The 20,874-nt window shown below is 47.8% G+C and overlaps 1 protein-coding gene and 2 pseudogenes across 11 annotated transcripts in view; 1 reads left to right on the top strand and 2 right to left on the bottom strand.

The window, feature by feature from the left end:
* Positions 1–20,874, bottom strand: part of CCDC27 (coiled-coil domain containing 27) — a 281,519-nt gene that overhangs the window by 37,457 nt on the left and 223,188 nt on the right. The gene's annotated exons all lie outside the window — the stretch shown is intronic.
* Positions 8,772–8,890, bottom strand: LOC134968395 (5S ribosomal RNA; annotated as a pseudogene).
* Positions 8,983–9,101, top strand: LOC134968394 (5S ribosomal RNA; annotated as a pseudogene).

Here is a 20,874-nt window from a genome sequence, read left to right as displayed (position 1 = left end):
AGAGTCACAATTTTTCTCTGAAACCAAACAGACAAGGCAGAAATATGAACCTTGAGGGAGGCCAGACGAAGGCCTAAATCCAGGCCCTGTTGTAGAAAGGCCAAAAGTTTGGCCGTACTAAACTTGTAAGTGTCATGATTGTTATCTGCGCACCAAGCAAAGTAGGAATTCCAGACCCTATGGTAAATCCGAGCCGAAGCTGGTTTCCGGGCCTTCAACATGGTTTGAATGACCGCCTCAGAAAATCCTTTGGCCCTTAGAACGAAGCTTCAAGAGCCACGCCGTCAAAGCCAATCGGGCCAAATCCTGATATACACAAGGACCCTAAACGAGGAGGTATGTGCGCTGTGGAAGTAGAAGGGGACGCTCTATCGATAGACCCTGAAGGTCTGAGAACCAATGCCGTCTGGGCCACGCTAGGGGCAATCAGAATCAGGAGTCCTCCTTCTTGTTTGAACTTCCTTATTACCCTGGGCAGAAGTGACACCGGAGGGAACACGTACGGCAGCCGAAAGTTCCATGGCATTGCCAGTGCGTCCACAAACGCTGCTTGAGGATCCCTTGTCCTTGCTCCGAAGACCGGAACCTTGTGATTGTGTCGAGACGCCATCAGGTCTACATCTGGGAGACCCCACTTGTCCACTAGGAGTGGAAATACTTCTGGATGGAGGCTCCACTCTCCGGTGTGTACGTCCTGATGACTGAGGAAGTCCACTTCCCAGTTTAGGACCCCCGGAATGAACACTGCCAATATGGCTGGCAGATGGCGTTCCGCCCACTGAAGAATCCTTGATACTTCCCTCATTGCCTGGCGGCTTCGAGTGCCGCCTTGATGATTTATGTATGCCACCGTGGTGGCGTTGTCCGACTGTACCTGAACAGGCCTGTTCTGTATTAAATGCTGGGCCAGTTTCAGAGCATTAAACACCGCCCGCAGTTCTAGAATGTTTATCGGGAGGAGAGACTCTTCCTTGGTCCACCGACCCTGAAGGGAGTGTTGCTCCAACAACGCTCCCCAACCTCTCAGACTGACATCCATCGTCAGGAGGACCCAGTTGGAGATCCAGAAGTGACGACCCCTGCTCAATCGATGGTCCTGCAGCCACCAGCTCAGTGACAGACGGACCTCCAGAGACAAGGAGATAATGTGAGACCTGATCCGGTGAGGCAGGCCATCCCACTTGGCTAGAATCAGTTTCTGTAGAGGGCGGGAATGGAATTGAGCGTACTCCACCATGTCGAAAGCCGACACCATGAGACCTAGCACTTGCATCGCCGAGTGTAGTGACACTTGCGGACGAGATAGGAAGCATTGAATCCTGTCCTGAAGTTTCAGGACCTTCACCTGAGATAAGAACAACCTCTGGTTTTGAGTGTCCAACAATGCCCCTAGGTGCACCATGCTCTGACCAGGGAAGTATTCTTTCAGTTAATGAGCCGCCCGTGGGCTTGCAGAAACTGGAGCGTCAGATCCAGATGACGTAGGAGAATTTCTGGGGAATTTGCCAGGATCAACAAGTTGTCCAGATATGGGAGGTTCCTGACCCCTTGACGGCGAAGTACAGCCATCATTACCGCCATGACCTTTGTGAAGACGCGGGGCTGTGGTCAAACCAAAAGGTAATGCCCGAAATTGATAATGGAGGTTGCCCACAGCAAACCTCAGGTACTGATGATGCGACACTGCAATAGGAATATGAAGGTAAGCATCCTGTATGTCCAGGGAGACCATATAATCCCCAGGCTCCAAGGCCAGAACAGTAGAGCGAAGAGTTTCCTTATGAAACTTGGAGACTCTCACAAATTTGTTCAAGGACTTGAGGTTGAGAATGGGCCGAGAGGACCCATTCGGTTTCAAGACTAGGAACAGTGGTGAATAGTACCCCTTGCCTCTCTGAGCCAGAGGCACCTGGACTACTGTGTCCAGGAGGGACTGTACCACCGAATGAAGAGATTTTGCCTTCACCTGATCTGATGGGATGTCTGTCAGGCAAAATCGATGAGGGGGATGATTCTTGAGGATATGGCGTATCCGCGAGTGACGACTTCCCGCACTCAGGCATTGGAAGTGGTCTTCAACCATTCCTGGGTAAACCCTAGAAGTCGGCCTCCCACTCTGGGATCCCCCAGATGGAGGCAAGCCCCGTCATGCAGTAGGCTTGTCAGTTTTGGAAGCAGGCTGACGGGCAGCCCAGGCACGTTTAGGCTTGGGCTTAGCGGTTTTGGAAGTGCGAGCCTGTTTTTTCGGGTACGCCTGACCTTTGGCTTTTCCTGAAGGACGAAAGGAGCGAAAGGAAGTACTCTTAGCCTTCAGCACTGAAGGAGCAGAACTAGGTAGACACGCTGTTTTAGCAGAAGCTAAGTCAGCCACTATCTTGTTGAGGTCCTCTCCAAAAAGAATGTCTCCCATAAAAGGGAGCACCTCCAAGATTTTCTTAGAGTCCAGGTCCACAGACCAGGACCGTAGCCATACGATCCGGTGAGCCAAAATGGACGTAGTAGAAGCCTTGGCCGCCAGAACACCAGCATCAGAAGCCGCCTCCTTAAGGTAATGAGATGCTGTGACAATATACGAGAGACACTGTCAAGCATTATCAGAAAAGTTGGAAGGCAGCTCCGCTTCCACCTCCTGAGCCCACGCTTCAATAGCCTCTGCAGCCCATGTCGCTGCAATAGTGGGCCAATGCACAGCTCCTGCGAGGGTGTAAATCGCCTTTAAGCAACCCTCCACGCGCTTATCCGTTTCAGAGAAGTGACGGTAGTTACAGGCAGAGCTGAGGATACCACCAGCCGCGCCACTTGCGAATCCCTGGCGGGGGTGTTTCCCAATTTTTACTTAGCTCCGCAGCGAGCGGACAGCGAGCTAGCATCTTCTTGTGAGGTGTGAATTACTTTCCTGGATTTTCCCAGGATTCCTGACGTATGTCAACTAAATGGTCAGAGTGAGGTAAAATTTGTTTAACGACCTTCTGACGTTTAAACCTGTCCGATTTCTTAGAGGTAGCCTCAGGCTCTGGGTCATCAGTAATTTTAAGAATCAGTTTGATAGCCTCCATCAAGTAAGGAACATCCACCTGTGACAAGGATTCCCCATCAGAAGTATCTGGATCAGAGTCTGTGCGGTCAGTATACACGCCATCCTCATCAGACGAGGTGTCTGCGACGTGGGTGGATTGAGAGGAAGTAATGGTCTGCTTAGAGGACCCCTTGGTCTTAGGCGGTCGAGGGTTGCATTTCTGTTTAGTCAATGAGTGGTTCAATTGCTGTAACTGAGTGGACAGTTGATCTGTCCATGGCGGATTAACCACAGGGACAATATGCGGTTGTACTGGCACGTAAGGCAGCATAAGTCTAGTTGCCGGCTTATTTAACGTAGAGAAAGTAGCCCAAGGTGGGTCATTATGAACCCCTGTTGCTACAGACCCACTGGGCGGTAGAGAACCCCCAGAACCTGAACCCTCGGCTGCTGATGTTTTCCTCCAATATGTCTGCAGCGTTACCACCACGCATTGTGGGATCAGCCCCAGCTCCATCGCCCCTTGTAGCTGACATACCTGAAAGCTCAACTCACAGGCAACCTAGTACAATATCAGCAGCTTAATACCTTAACAAGAACCCCCTGTGCAGTGTATTATCACAAACAGAGGTATATGGTGACTGAAAATCACAGAGAAAAATACTCAATAAGTATATCCTGTGAAACACCTATATGAACTAATACCCCTGACGCACTTAGCCCCCTGCAGGGTACAGAATATAGGGATAGCAATCTGAGTGAGATACACGGAGTAGAAATCACCCAGCAGCTGTATATGCACACACACGCAGTCACATGTACAATGCAGAAATTATGACATGCAATAAAACTGCACTGGACCAGCAATACTAAGTAATACTGAGTAAAGCTATACAGATTAATACATATATCAATTAGAGATGTGCACCGGAAATTTTTTGGGTTTTGTGTTTTGGTTTTGGATTCGGTTCCGCGGCCGTGTTTTGGATTCGGACGCGTTTTGCCAAAACCTCCCTGAAAATTTTTTCTCGGATTCGGGTGTGTTTTGGATTCGGGTGTTTTTTTACAAAAAACCCTCAAAAACAGCTTAAATCATAGAATTTGGGGGTCATTTTGATCCCATAGTATTATTAACCTCAATAACCATAATTTACACTCATTTTCAGTCTATTCTGAATACCTCACACCTCACAATATTATTTTTAGTCCGAAAATTTGCACCGAGGTCGCTGGATGGCTAAGCTAAGCGACACAAGTGGCCGACACAAACACCTGGCCCATCTAGGAGTGGCACTGCAGTGTCAGACAGGATGGCACTTAAAAAAATAGTCCCCAAACAGCACATGATGCAAAGAAAAATGAAAGAAAAAAGAGGTGCAAGATGGAATTGTCCTTGGGCCCTCCCACCCAACCTTATGTTGTATAAACAGGACATGCACACTTTAATGAACCCATCATTTCAGCGACAGGGTCTGCCACACGACTGTGACTGAAATGACTGGTTGGTTTGGGCCCCCACCAAAAAAGAAGCAATCAATCTCTCCTTGCGCAAACTGGCTCTACAGAGGCAAGATGTCCACCTCATCATCATCCTCCGATTCCTCACCCCTTTCACTGTGTACATCCCCCTCCTCACAGATTATTAATTCGTCCCCACTGGAATCCACCATCTCAGATCCCTGTGTACTTTCTGGAGGCAATTGCTGGTGAATGTCTCCACGGAGGAATTGATTATAATTCATTTTGATGAACATCATCTTCTCCACATTGTCTGGAAGTAACCTCGTACGCCGATTGCTGACAAGGTGAGCGGCTGCACTAAACACTCTTTCGGAGTACACACTGGAGGGAGGGCAACTTAGGTAGAATAAAGCCAGTTTGTGCAAGGGCCTCCAAATTGTCTCTTTTTCCTGCCAGTATACGTACGGACTGTCTGACGTGCCTACTTGGATGCGGTCACTCATATAATCCTCCACCATTCTTTCAATGGTGACAGAATCATATGCAGTGACAGTAGACGACGTCAGTAATCGTTGGCAGGTCCTTCAGTCCGGACCAGATGTCAGCACTTTCTCCAAACTGCTCTGCATCACCGCCAGCGGGTGGGCTCGGAATTCTTAGCCTTTTCCTCGCACCCCAGTTGCAGGAGAATGTGAAGGAGGAGCTGTTGACGGGTCACGTTCCGCTTGACTTGACAATTTTCTCACCAGCAGGTCTTTGAACCTCTGCAGACTTGTGTCTGCTGGAAAGAGAGATACAACGTAGGTTTTAAATCTAGGATCGAGCACGGTGGCCAAAATGTAGTGCTTTGATTTCAACAGATTGACCACCCGTGAATCCTGGTTAAGCGAATTAAGGGCTCCATCCACAAGTCCCACATGCCTAGCGGAATCGCTCTGTTTTAGCTCCTCCTTCAATGTCTCCAGCTTCTTCTGCAAAAGCCTGATGAGGGGAATGACCTGACTCAGGCTGGCAGTGTCTGAACTGACTTCACGTGTGGCAAGTTCAAAGGGTTGCAGAACCTTGCACAACGTTGAAATCATTCTCCACTGCGCTTGAGTCAGGTGCATTCCCCCTCCTTTGCCTATATCGTGGGCAGATGTATAGGCTTGAATGGCCTTTTGCTGCTCCTCCATCCTCTGAAGCATATAGAGGGTTGAATTCCACCTCGTTACCACCTCTTGCTTCAGATGATGGCAGGGCAGGTTCAGGACTGTTTGCTGGTGCTTCAGTTTTCGGCACGCGGTGGCTGAATGCCGAAAGTGGCCCGCAATTCTTCGGGCCACCGACAGCATCTCTTGCATGCCCCTGTCGTTTTTTAAATAATTCTGCACCGCCAAATTCAATGTATGTGCAAAACATGGGACATGCTGGAATTTGCCCAGATGTAATGCACGCACAATATTGGTGGCGTTGTCCGATGTCACAAATCCCCAGGAGAGTCCAATTGGGGTAAGCCATTCTGCGATGATGTTCCTCAGTTTCCGTAAGAGGTTGTCAGCTGTGTGCCTCTTATGGAAAGCGGTGATACAAAGCGTAGCCTGCCTAGGAACGAGTTGGCGTTTGCGAGATGCTGCTACTGGTGCAGCCGCTGCTGTTCTTGCTGCGGGAGGCAATACATCTACCCAGTGGGCTGTCACAGTCATATAGTCCTGAGTCTGCCCTGCTCCACTTGTCCACATGTCCGTGGTTAAGTGGACATTGGGTACAACTGCATTTTTTAGGACACTGGTGACTCTTTTTCTGACGTCTGTGTACATTTTCGGTATCGCATGCCTAGAGAAATGGAACCTAGATGGTATTTGGTACCGGGGACACAGTACCTCAATCAAGTCTCTAGTTGCCTGTGAATTAACGGTGGATACCGGACACACGTTTCTCACCACCCAGGCTGACAAGACCTGAGTTATCCGCTTTGCAGCAGGATGACTGCTGTGATATTTCATCTTCCTCGCAAAGGACTGTTGGACAGTCAATTGCTTACTGGAAGTAGTACAAGTGGTCTTCCGACTTCCCCTCTGGGATGACGATCGACTCCCAGCAGCAACAACAGCAGCGCCAGCAGCAGTAGGCGTTACACTCAAGGATGCATCGGAGGAATCCCAGGCAGGAGAGGACTCGTCAGACTTGCCAGTGACATGGCCTGCAGGACTATTGGCTTTCCTGTGTAAGGTGGAAATTGACACTGAGGGAGTTGGTGGTGTGGTTTGCAGGAGCTTGTTTACAAGAGGAAGGGATTTAGTGGTCAGTTGACTGCTTCCGCTGTCATCCAAAGTTTTTGAACTTGTCACTGACTTCTGATGAATGCGGTCCAGGTGACGTATAAGGGAGGATATTCCTAGGTGGTTAACGTCCTTACCCCTACTTATTACAGCTTGACAAAGGCAACACACGGCTTGACACCTGTTGTCCGCATTTGTGTTGAAATAATTCCACACCGAAGAGGTGATTTTTTTTTGTATTTTGACCAGGCATGTCAATGGCCATATTCGTCCCACGGACAACAGGTGTCTCCCCGGGTGCCTGACTTAAACAAACCACCTCACCATCAGAATCCTCCTTGTCAATTTCCTCCCCAGCACCAGCAACACCCATATCCTCATCCTGGTGTACTTCAACAGTGACATCTTCAATTTGACTATCAGGAACTGGACTGCGGGTGCTCCTTCCAGCACTTGCAGGGGACGTGCAAATGGTGGAAGGTGCAAGCTCTACCCGTCCAGTGTTGGGAAGGTCAGGCATCGCAACCGACACAATTGGACTCTCCTTGGGGATTTGTGATTTAGAAGAACGCACAGTTCTTTGCTGTGCTTTTGCCAGCTTAAGTCTTTTCATTTTTCTAGCGAGAGGATGAGTGCTTCCATCCTCATGTGAATCTGAACCACTAGCCATGAACATAGGCCAGGGCCTCAGCCTTCCTTGCCACTCCGTGTTGTAAATGGCATATTGGCAAGTTTACGCTTCTCATCAGACGCTTTCAATTTTGATTTTTGGGTCATTTTACTGAACTTTTGTTTTTTGGATTTTACATGCTCTCTACTATGACATTGGGCATCGGCCTTGGCAGACGACGTTGATGGCATTTCATCGTCATTTCATTGTCTCGGCCATGACTAGTAGCAGCAGGCGGAAGTGGATCTTGATCTTTCCCTATCTTAACCTCCACATTTTTGTTCTTCATTTTTTAATGTGTGGAATTATATGCCAGTATCAATAGCAATGGCCTACTACTATATATACTGCGCACAACTGAAATGCACCACAGGTATGGATGGATAGTATACTTGACGACACACAGGTAGGTAGAGCAGTGGCCTTCCGTACCGTACTGCTATATATACTGGTGGTCACTGTCAGCGAACTGCAAAACTAAAATGCACCACAGGTATAGAATCTAGATGGATAGTATACTTGACGACACAGAGGTAGGTAGAGCAGTGGCCTTCCGTACCGTACTGCTATATATACTGGTGGTCACTGTCAGCAAACTGCAAAACTAAAATGCACAAAGTAGACGTGATTCCGCACCAGTATTCTGAAGGTTCCAAAAGATAATTTGTAATGATAATAATAATACTACAGTACCAGAATAACATATAATATGCACGTGTAATTCGTGTTATAATTGTAGGGTCTGGTGGTGCACCCAGAGTCAGAAACACACTAGAGAAGGAGAAAAAATACAGAAGACTCTTGTGTGGGTGCACTCTTTTTTATATGTTTGTTAATATGAAAATATTAAAACATAACTTTTATTTGCTAATTATTCTTAAGAAAAAATCCACACTTGTATAGTTCACCACAATTATTTCATAACATTCTATGTTACTACATACAAATATGATTCAGCCCACCAGCATCTCTAGAGGATGCCATATCTATTGATGTGGCTGATCAAACTCAACAGGTTGGGATATATGTAGGCCACAACCAAGGTTAAAATATTTAAGGAAAATTGGGAATGTTCTGGTTAGTCTATATTATTAGACTTTAGGAGGGATGCAGACACTGTTGCTCTACATCCTGTTCCTATCCAACCAGCACAAGCTCTGCTTGTATTAATGGGACCTCAAGGGGTCAATATACTGAAATGTTATGAGTATAGATCCTTATTGGTATTGGACCAATTCCAATCTAAAACATATCAGGGAAGACGGTACTTAGAAAAGGTGAAATAACTAGGAAAGATAAGAAAAAGAGATGATTGAAGGAGAAAATGGTGATCCTGCTGTTGGCTTAGAGTCGAGAAGGTCATGAATTACAACACCGGGTATTCTCTGGGGGTCACCCTCACAGGTACTGACCCAGCCCACCACCGTTTTGCTTCCAAGATCGGACGAGATCGGGCTCTGTCAGTGGGGTATGGTAGTAATTTCTCGGGCCTGCTTATAGCCGACTCACCAATGAGAGTGCACCTAACGTTAGGTGCACTCTCATTGGTGAGTCGGCTATAAGCAGGCCCGAGAAATTACTACCATACCCCACTGACAGAGCCCGATCTCGTCCGATCTTGGAAGCAAAACGGTGGTGGGCTGGGTCAGTACCTGTGAGGGTGACCCCCAGAGAATACCCGGTGTTGTAATTCATGACCTTCTCGACTCTAAGCCAACAGCAGGATCACCATTTTCTCCTTCAATCATCTCTTTTTCTTATCTTTCCTAGTTATTTCACCTTTTCTAAGTACCGTCTTCCCTGATATGTTTTAAATTGGAATTGGTCCAATACCAATAAGGATCTATACTCATAACATTTCAGTATATTGACCCCTTGAGGTCCGACCCCTTGAGGTCCCATTAATACAAGCAGAGCTTGTGCTGGTTGGATAGGAACAGGATGTAGAGCAACAGTGTCTGCATCCCTTCTAAAGTCTAATAATATAGACTAACCAGAACATTCCCAATTTTCCTTAAATATTTTAACCTTGGTTGTGGCCTACATATATCCCAACCTGTTGAGTTTGATCAGCCACATCAATAGATATGGCATCCTCTAGAGATGCTGGTGGGCTGAATCATATTTGTATGTAGTAACATAGAATGTTATGAAATAATTGTGGTGAACTATACAAGTGTGGATTTTTTCTTAAGAATAATTAGCAAATAAAAGTTATGTTTTAATATTTTCATATTAACAAACATATAAAAAAGAGTGCACCCACACAAGAGTCTTCTGTATTTTTTCTCCTAAACTAAAATGCACCACAGGTATAGAATCTAGATGGATAGTATACTTGACGACACAGAGGTAGGTAGAGCAGTGGCCTTCCGTACCGTACTGCTATATATACTGGTGGTCACTGTCCGCAAACTGCAAAACTAAAATGCACCACAGGTATAGAATCTAGATGGATAGTATAATTGACGACACAGAGGTAGGTAGAGCAGTGGCCTTCCGTACCGTACTGCTATATATACTGGTGGTCACTGTCCGCAAACTGCAAAACTAAAATGCACCACAGGTATAGAATCTAGATGGATAGTATACTTGACGACACAGAGGTAGGTAGAGCAGTGGCCTTCCGTACCGTACTGCTATATATACTGGTGGTCACTGTCAGCAAACTGCAAAACTAAAATGCACCACAGGTATAGAATCTAGATGGATAGTATACTTGACGACACAGAGGTAGGTAGAGCAGTGGCCTTCCGTACCGTACTGCTATATATACTGGTGGTCACTGTCAGCAAACTGCAAAACTAAAATGCACCACAGGTATAGAATCTAGATGGATAGTATACTTGACGACACAGAGGTAGGTAGAGCAGTGGCCTTCCGTACCGTACTGATATATATACTGGTGGTCACTGTCAGCAAACTGCAAAACTAAAATGCACCACAGGTATAGAATCTAGATGGATAGTATACTTGACGACACAGAGGTAGGTAGAGCAGTGGCCTTCCATACTGTACTGCTATATATACTGGTGGTCACTGTCAGCAAACTGCAAAAGTAAAATGCACCACAGGTATAGAATCTAGATGGATAGTATACTTGACGACACAGAGGTAGGTAGAGCAGTGGCCTTCCATACCGTACTGCTATATATACTGGTGGTCACTGTCAGCAAACTGCAAAACTAAAATGCACCACAGGTATAGAATCTAGATGGATAGTATACTTGACGACACAGAGGTAGGTAGAGCAGTGGCCTTCCATACCGTACTGCTATATATACTGGTGGTCACTGTCAGCAAAACTCTGCACTGTACTCCTCCTATATAATACTGCTGGTCCCCAGTCCCCACAATAAAGCAGTGTGAGCACAGATATATGCAGCACACTGAGCACAGATATGGAGCGTTTTTCAGGCAGAGAACGGATAAAACTGGTGGTCACTGATCAGCAAAACTCTGCACTGTACTCCTCCTATATAATACAGCTGCTCCCCAGTCCCCACAATTAAGCAATAAGCACAAATATTTGCAGCAACATTAATAAACGGAGAGGACGCCAGCCACGTCCTCTCCCTAACATTTCCAATGCACGAGTGAAAATGGCGGCGACGCACGGCTCCTTATATAGAATACGAATCTCGCGAGAATCCGACCGCGGGATGATGACGTTTGGGCACGCTCGGGTGAACCGAGCCATACGGGAGAATCCGAGTATGCCTCGGACCCGTGTAAAATGGGTGAAGTTCGGGGGGGTTCGGTTTCCGAGGAACCGAACCCGCTCATCTCTAATATCAATGCACAGTAAAACACTGGATGTATATCACAGGGAACTTGTACTACATTACCCTGAATAAATGCACTGTTTCTTAACTAACACTGTCAACAGACATGTAGAATACTTAAGTGTCCTGTAAAATGCACAGCGCTGACATGCAGGCGGCTTTACAGAGGAGGATTTGCCCAAACAGTCCCAGGATCAGCTCAGCATGTGAAAATGGCGCCCAAACGCTGACAGGGAGTGAGGGAGAGAGAGATGCAGCTCCAGGGCGGGAACATTTACTCTAAATGGCGCCCTGGGGCTGGGGGAGGGGCTACAGGTCAGAGCCTTATCCCCTTGCTGGACTTCACCACCGGGTACTGTGGGCCATACACAAACGTTTTTTAGTAAAACCGACCTGTGCCCTTGCCCTAGTGGTCTAGTGGGGTCCTTGTACTACCACAGTGTCCACGCCAGCGCGCGTGGCCCGCTTCCCACCGGCCGCACCGGATCGCGATTTCTAGTGGGTCCCACCTGGGGGACCCACTTACCTCCTCTCGAAGTGCGGCCACGCGAACCTGGAGAGCTGCGGTGGTGTGTGTGTGTCTGACTGAAGAAAACCGGAGCCTCCGCTGTAAGTACCCAGCAACCAGGGCGCGGGAGTATACAGCGCATACTTTCCTACTGTCACGAAATGGCCGGGAGGCTCACGAAAATCGGGTGACCCTCCCGGCCCCCCGGAAGAGCAGGCAAGTCTCCCAATTTCAGGGGTCCCCACTGCCCATCCGCCCACTTAGTGTGTAAAGTGGGCGGTCCGGGCAGTCGATAACGCGATTCTTGCTGAATCGCGTCATCATAGCCACGCACCCTGCAGTGTGATCGCGGCATTACAGATCGGGAGGCGTGGCTTAAAGGATGTGCAACTTTACGCACAAGTACAAAAGCATCGCTCAGCAGCGATGCTTTTGTACTTTAGGAGTAGCTTTCTACCAGCACAGCTCCTGCATGCTGGCAGGGAGCTTCTAGTCGCTGTGTGGGTCGCAGCAGCTGCGCTTGACATAACGCAGCCCCCGCGCCCTGCCCCCCCGCACACCTGCATTGCCGGGACCGTGCCCCCTAAACGGCGGCCAAACGCCGCCGCCCCGCCCCCTCCCGCCCAGCAACCACCTTTGCCTGTCAATCAGGCAGAGGCGATTGCAGGGCTGAGACTGCCGACGGCTGTCTGACATGCGCCAGCGCACTGCGGCGCATAAGCAGTTCAGACCTGATCGGCTGCTGTGCGAAAATGCACAGCACCTATCAGGTCTGAATTAGTCCCATCATTTTGCCCAACTGCTAACAAATTTGCTGCTACGATTAGGTCTGAATTACCCCCTCAGAGCGGAATGTACCTGGCATCAGACTCAGGGAGTATTTAATAGTTTCTCCCTGTGGCCACCACTAGATGGCACCCAATGGAGTAATTCAATTGTTAATTCGTTTGGGCGCGCTGAACCGCGGGGAAACACATTTCATCTGCCAGCCCCCCGAGCTGGTGAGCTGAAATGTGCGAAAAGTGATTGTTTGGGCACCCAAACGGCAATTTTCGCAATTGCGCCCATTAGTTTACTCAGGTTTTGCTGCTTTACGCAGCTAAAGTAGACACTAATGGGCGCAATCAGCGCAATAACCAGAGCCGGCCTTAGGCATAGGCAAACTAGGCAATTGCCTAGGGCATCTGGTATGCCTAGGGGCACAAGCAGCTTCTGCTGATTAAAATGATATGTGGCATGCCTATATTCTGTGTGCAGCATTTCGTATGCAGATACAGCCATAGTCGCACACAATATATAGGCATGCTGCATATCATTTTAATCAGAAGAAGCTGCTTGTGCATCCTAGCCACATAGCAATGCAAATAAGATGCATTTTCATAAAAAAATAGGCACCCGAAGTTAGCAGTGCTGCCAGTAGACTCATGCCAGGAACTATATGTGTCATTATTTGTATAAGGGCATTAATAATGTGTAACATATGTGTAAGGGGCACTATAAGTGTCATTATGTGTATAAGGGCACTAATAATGTGCGGCATATGTGTAAGGGACATTATGTGTGTCATTATGTATATAAGGGCATTAACAATGTATGGCATATGTGTAAGGGAAATTATGTGTATAAGGGCATTAATAAGGGTTGGCATAATGTGTAAGGCACACTATGTTTATAAGGACATTAATAATGTGTGTCATATGTGTAAGGGGCATTACTGTGTGGTATTATGTGTATAAATGCATTACCAGTGTGTGACATTATGTGTATAAGGTGCTCTACTGTGTGGCGTAACGTATAGATAGGGCACTACTGTGAATAAAAAGCAATATGGTGTGGTGTAATGTGAATAAGGAGCAATATGGTGTGGTGTCATGAAAATCAAGAGCAATATGGTGTGTAATGTGATTAAGGAGCAATTCAGTATGATGTTATGTGAATGAGGGGCACTACTGTGAGAAGTAACGTATATAAGGTAAATTGGTACTACTGTGTGATGTAATGTGAATAAGGGACACTATTGTATGATAACTTGTGAATAAAGTTGCACTACTGTGAGGCATAATTTGAATTGGGGGTACTATTGTGTGGCCATGCCCTTTGCCAGAAAAAACACATACCTTTCTGGGCTGTGCGCCGAATGTGGACACTGTTCTTATTTAAATTACATGGAGTAGGACAACAAAAAAATGACTGCTATGGGTGTGGGGTGGGAAGGGGGGGTGATGGTGCTGGGAAAGGGGTGCAGCAAGGTCAGAGGCGGAACTAGCGGTGGTGCTAGGGGGCACCAGCCAAAATCTTGCCTAGGGCATCATATTGGTTAGGGCCGGCTCTGGCAATAACGGGCATCAATTAAATGATGCCCCTGTGATCTCCGATCAATTTAGACAGGAGATCGGGCAGCAATATCAATTGGACAATTCACAAAATGCAGATATGCGCACCCCGGGTAGTACGGGATAATTGTTCGAGTATTAGTTTTGTATGCAAAGCGGTCGATATTCAAATATTCAAATATTCAGATCCTTCCCTTTAGATCAGAACAGAGTTCCTCTTCGTTCCCTCAAAGAAACAAAGATGAGGGAATAATAAGAATTTACTTACCGATAATTCTATTTCTCATAGTCCGTAGTGGATGCTGGGACTCCGTCAGGACCATGGGGAATAGCGGGCTCCGCAGGAGACAGGGCACATCTAAAAAAGCTTTTAGATCACATGGTGCGTACTGGCTCCTCCCCCTATGACCCTCCTCCAAGCCTCAGTTAGGTACTGTGCCCGGACGAGCGTACACAATAAGGAAGGATCTTGAATCCCGGGTAAGACTCATACCAGCCACACCAATCACACCGTACAACTTGTGATCTGAACCCAGTTAACAGTATGATAACACAAACGAAGTAGCCTCTGAACAGATGGCTCACAACAACAGTAATAACCCGATTTTTGTAACAATAACTATGTACAAGCATTGCAGACAATCCGCACTTGGGATGGGCGCCCAGCATCCACTACGGACTATGAGAAATAGAATTATCGGTAAGTAAATTCTTATTTTCTCTAACGTCCTAGTGGATGCTGGGACTCCGTCAGGACCATGGGGATTATACCAAAGCTCCCAAACGGGCGGGAGAGTGCGGATGACTCTGCAGCACCGAATGAGAGAACTCCAGGTCCTCTTTAGCCAGAGTATCAAATTTGTAAAATTTTACAAACGTGTTCTCCCCTGACCACGTAGCTGCTCGGTAAAGTTGTAATGCCGAGACTCCTCGGGCAGCCGCCCAGGATGAGCCCACTTTCCTTGTGGAATGGGCCTTTACAGATTTAGGCTGTGGCAGGCCTGCCACAGAATGTGCAAGTTGGATTGTACTACATATCCAACGTGCAATCGTCTGTTTAGACGCAGGAGCACCCAACTTGTTGGGTGCATACAATGTAAACAACGAGTCAGATTTTCTGACTCCAGCTGTCCTTGAAATATATATTTTTAATGCTCTGACAACGTCCAGTAACTTGGAGTCCTCCAAGTCGCTAGTAGCCGCAGGCACCACAATAGGCTGGTTCAAGTGAAATGCCGAAACCACCTTAGGGAGAAATTGAGGACGTGTCCTCAATTCTGCCCTGTCCGAATGGAATATCAGATATGGGCTTTTGTATGACAAAGCTGCCAACTCCGAAACTCTCCTGGCTGAAGCCAGGGCCAACAGCATGGTTACCTTCCATGTAAGGTATTTTAAATCTACCGATTTTAAAGGCTCAAACCAATGAGATTTGAGAAAATTTAGAACCACGTTCAAATCCCACGGTGCCACTGGAGGCACTATTGGGGGTTGTATATGTAGTACACCTTTGACAAAAGTTTGTACTTCAGGCACTGACGCCAATTCCTTCTGGAAGAAAATTGATAAGGCCGAAATTTGAACTTTAATGGACCCCAATTTGAGGCCCATAGACAATCCTGCTTGCAGGAAATGTAAGAATCGACCCAATTGAAATTCTTCCGTTGGAGCCTTCTTGGCCTCACACCACGCAACATATTTTCTCCAAATGCGGTGATAATGTTGTGCGGTCACTTCTTTCCTGGCTTTAATTAAAGTAGGAATAACTTCCTCAGGAATGCCCTTCTCTTTTAGAATCCGGCGTTCAACCGCCATGCCGTCAAACGCAGCCGCGGTAAGTCTTGGAACATACAAGGTCCCTGCTGAAGCAGATCTCTTCTTAGAGGTAGAGGCCACGGATCCTCCGTGAGCATCTCTTGAAGTTCCGGATACCAAGTTCTTCTTGGCCAGTCCGGAGCTACCAGTATTGTTCTTACTCCTCTTTTCCGTATAATTCTCAGTACCTTTGGTATGAGAGGCAGAGGAGGGAACACATACACTGACTGGTACACCCACGGTGTTACCAGAGCGTCCACAGCTATTGCCTGAGGGTCTCTTGACCTGGCGCAATACCTGTCCAATTTTTTGTTGAGGCGAGACGCCATCATGTCCACCTTTGGTTTTTCCCAACGGTTCACAATCATGTGGAAAACTTCTGGATGAAGTCCCCACTCTCCCGGGTGAAGGTCGTGTCTGCTGCGGAAATCTGCTTCCCAGTTGTCCACTCCCGGGATGAACACTGCTGACAGTGCTACGACATGATTCTCCGCCCAGCGCAGAATCCTTGCAGCTTCTGCCATTGCACTCCTGCTTCTCGTGCCGCCTTGTCGGTTTACGTGGGCGACTGCCGTGATGTTGTCGGACTGGATCAACACCGGCTGACCCTGAAGCAGCGATTTTGCCAGGCTTAGAGCATTGTAGATCGCTCTTAGCTCCAGTATATTTATGTGAAGAGACGTCTCCAGGTTTGACCACACGCCCTGGAAGTTTCTTCCCTTTGTGACTGCTCCCCAACCTCGTAGGCTGGCATCCGTAGTCACCAGGACCCAGTCCTGTATGCCGAATCTGCGGCCCACTAACAGATGGGCAGTCTGCAACCACCACAGGAGAGACAACCTTGTTCTCGGTGACAGTGTTATCCGCTGATGCATGTGCAGATGCGATCCGGACCATTTGTCCAGCAGATCCCACTGAAATGTTCGTGCATGGAATCTGCCGAATGGAATCGCTTCGTACGAAGCCACCATCTTTCCCAGGACTCTTGTGCATTGATGTACTGACACAGTTCCTGGTTTTAGGAGGTTCTTGACAAGTTCGGATAACTCCCTTGCTTTCTCTTCCGGGAGAAATACCTTTTTCTGAACCGTGTCCAGAATCATGCCCAGGAACAGCAGATGTGTTGTCGGGGTCAATTGAGATTTTGGAAGATTTAGAATCCACCCGTGTTGCTGAAGCACTACTTGTGTTAGCGCTACACCGACTTCCAGCTGTTCTCTGGACTTTGCCCTTATCAGGAGATCGTCCAAGTAAGGGATAATTAATACGCCTTTTCTTCGTAGAAGAACCATCATTTCGGTCATTACCTTGGTAAAGACCCGAGGGGCCGTGGACAACCCAAACGGCAGCGTTTGAAACTGATAATGACAGTCTTGTATCACGAACCTGAGATACCCTTGGTGTGAGGGGTAAATCGGGACATGTAGATAAGCATCTTTTATGTCCAAGGACACCATGAAGTCTCCTTCTTCCAGATTCGCTATCACTGCTCTGAGTGACTCCATCTTGAACTTGAATTTCTTTATGTACAGGTACAAGGATTTCAGATTTAGAATAGGCCTTACCGAACCGTCCGGTTTCGGTACCACAAATAGTGTGGAATAATACCCCTTTCCCTGTTGTAGGAGGGGTACCTTGACTATCACCTGCTGAGAATACAGCTTGTGAATGGCTTCCAAAACCGACGTCCTTTCTGAGGGAGACGTTGGTAAAGCAGACTTTAGGAACCGGCGAGGGGGAGACCTTTCGAACTCCAGCATGTAACCCTGAGATACTATCTGCAGGACCCACGGGTCCACTTGTGAGTGAACCCATTGATTGCTGAAAATCTTGAGTCGACCCCCCACCGTTCCTGAGTCCGCTTGTAAAGCCCCAGCGTCATGCTGATGGCTTTGTAGAAGCCGGGGCGGGCTTCTGTTCCTGGGCAGGGGCTGCTTGCTGCCCTTTCTTACCCTTTCCTCTGCCTCGCGGCAGATAAGACTGTCCTTTTGGTCGCTTTTTATAGGAGCGAAAGGACTGCGGCTGAAAAGACGGTGTCTTTTTCTGTTGGGAGGGGGTCTGAGGTAAAAAAGTGGATTTGCCGGCAGTTGCCGTGGCCACCAGGTCCGAAAGACCGACCCCAAACAATTCCTCTCCTTTATATGGCAATACTTCCATATGCCTCTTGGAATCCGCATCACCTGACCACTGTCGCGTCCATAAACTTCTTCTGGCAGATATGGACATCGCGCTTACTCTTGATGCTAGAGTACAAACATCCCTCTGAGCATCTCGCATATAAAGGAAAGCATCCTTTAATTGCTCTAGAGTCAATAAAATACTGTCCCTATCCAGGGTATCAATATTTTCAGTCAGAGAATCCAACCACACTACCCCAGCACTGCACATCCAGGCTGAGGCTATTGCCGGTCGCAGTATAACACCAGTATGTGTGTATATACTCTTCAGTGTAGTTTCCAGCCTCCTATCTGCTGGATCCTTGAGGGCGGCCGTATCAGGAGACGGCAACGCCACTTGCTTTGATAAACGTGTGAGCGCCTTATCCACCCTAGGGGGTGTTTCCCAGCGCGCCCTAACCTCTGGTGGGAAAGGGTATAATGCCAATAACTTCTTGGAAATTAGCAGTTTTCTATCGGGGTTAACCCACGCTTCATCACACACGTCATTCAATTCCTCTGATTCTGGAAAAAATACAGGCAGTTTTTTCACCCCCCACATAATACCCCTTTTTGAGGTACCAGCAGTATCAGAGATCTGCAAAGCCTCCTTCATTGCCGTGATCATATAACGTGTGGCCCTATTGGAAAATACGTTTGTTTCTTCACCGTCGACACTAGATTCATCTGTGTCGGTACCCGTGTCGACTGACTGAGGTAAAGGACGTTTTACAGCCCCTGACGGTGTCTGAGACGCCTGAACCGGTACTAACTGGTTTGCCGGGCGTCTTATTTCGTCAACTGACTTTTGTAATGTGCTGACATTATCACGTAATTCCATAACTAAAGCCATCCATTCCGGTGTCGACTCCCTAGGGGGTGACATTACCATCATCGGCAATTGCTCTGCCTCCACACCAACATCGTCCTCATACATGTCGACACACACGTACCGACACACAGCAGCCACACAGGGAATGCTCTAATCGAAGACAGGACCCCCTAGCCCTTTGGGGAGACAGAGGGAGAGTTTGCCAGCACACACCAAAAGCGCTATAAATGTATATAAACAACCCTAGAAGGTGTTGTTTACTATATATGCGCTCTTAATATATAAATATCGCCAATTTATGCCCCCCTTCTCTTTGTTACCCTGTTTCTGTAGTGCAGTGCAGGGGAGAGACCTGGGAGCCTTCCTCACCAGCGGAGCTGAGCAGGAAAATGGCGCTGAGTGCTGAGGAGAATAAGCTCCGCCCCTTTTTCGGCGGGCTTTTCCCCGGTTTTTAAGAAACTGGCCTGGGTTAAAATACATACATATAGCCTTAATGGCTATATGTGATGTATTTATTTTGCCACTAAAGGTAATTATATTGCTGCCCAGGGCGCCCCCAGCAGCGCCCTGCACCCTCCGTGACTGAGTCAGTGAGCCGTGTGACAACAATGGCGCACAGCTGCCGTGCTGTGCGCTACCTTCAAGAAGACTGAGGAGTCTTCTGCCGCCTGCTTTCCGGACCTCCGTTCTGCCGTCTCTTCAGCGTCTGTAAGGGGGATCGGCGGCGCGGCTCCGGGACGAACCCCAGGCTGACCTGTGTTCCGACTCCCTCTGGAGCTAAGTGTCCAGTAGCCTAAGACTCCAATCCATCCTGCACGCAGGTGAGTTGGAAATCTCTCCCCTAAGTCCCTCGATGCAGTGATCCTGTTGCCAGCAGGAATCACTGAGATTGAAACCTAAAAAAAAACTTTTCTAAACAGCTCTTTAGGAGAGCCACCTAGATTGCACCCTCTCGGACGGGCACAAAAACCTAACTGAGGCTTGGAGGAGGGTCATAGGGGGAGGAGCCAGTACGCACCATGTGACCTAAAAGCTTTTTTAGATGTGCCCTGTCTCCTGCGGAGCCCGCTATTCCCCATGGTCCTGACGGAGTCCCAGCATCCACTAGGACGTTAGAGAAATATAGTGAAGTACAGTTTTATTATGGGTGTAAACAACATAAACAGGTAATATACAATTCCACCAACTTGTAGTGGGGCAAATATGCGTACCAGAATATGTGGGGTCCCCAGCGATGGTTACCCTATAGCACTTGTGAGGTGGTAAACAGATACCTCCCGGGATCTCAGCACTGTTCCTCCTCTAGCCGTGGTAATCCTGGGTACTTCCACTCTTACTGGACTGTCGCAGTCTGTCCCACAGCACCAACGCGTTTCTGCTCTCAGAGAGCCTTTCTCAAGGTGTGTGGTGGAATGAAAGACTGGGAGTATTTAAACCCAGTGCTGTTGTGTGATTGGTTCAGACTGGACCATGCAGTAATTGTAGTTCCCTCAGTCAATTAGCTTATACTAACTACTGTGGTGGGTTTCGTGTATATAATGTATAGCCCCTTAGGTGGTAAAAACTCAAAATACAATTCCTTATTGACTTTAAAATGTTTAAAAACTCTGTGATTCGGCGTGCGTTCCAACTCGTGGAACGCACACCGTACTTCCGGTTCCGCCCGCCGTTCGTGATAATACACGCCCGGCGTTGTCAATACTCTCGCGGAGCATGCGTTCCATGTGCTGGAACGCATGCCATTTCCGTTTCCGCCTAGGCTCCTAATAGCATTGATGTGATATCCAATGCCCGAACTTCCGGTCACGGAGTTGTCAATCCTCTTGCGGAGCATGCGTTCCATGTGCTGGAACGCATGCCATTTCCATTTCCGCCTAGGCTCCTAGTAGCATTGATGTGATATCCAATGCCCGAACTTCCGGTCACGGACGGAATCAGCTGTGGAACGGATTAATTAATATGCGTTCCACCGACTTCCATTTGATACAAAACAGACCATTTAGATATCTTATCTTAGTAAAATGAGCAAGAGGTGGA

The sequence above is a fragment of the Pseudophryne corroboree genome, chromosome 10, assembly GCF_028390025.1.
Source record: "Pseudophryne corroboree isolate aPseCor3 chromosome 10, aPseCor3.hap2, whole genome shotgun sequence".
NCBI lineage: Eukaryota > Metazoa > Chordata > Amphibia > Anura > Myobatrachidae > Pseudophryne > Pseudophryne corroboree.
Note: the sequence above shows the minus strand (reverse complement) of the source record. Positions and strands in the feature narration are given on the sequence as shown.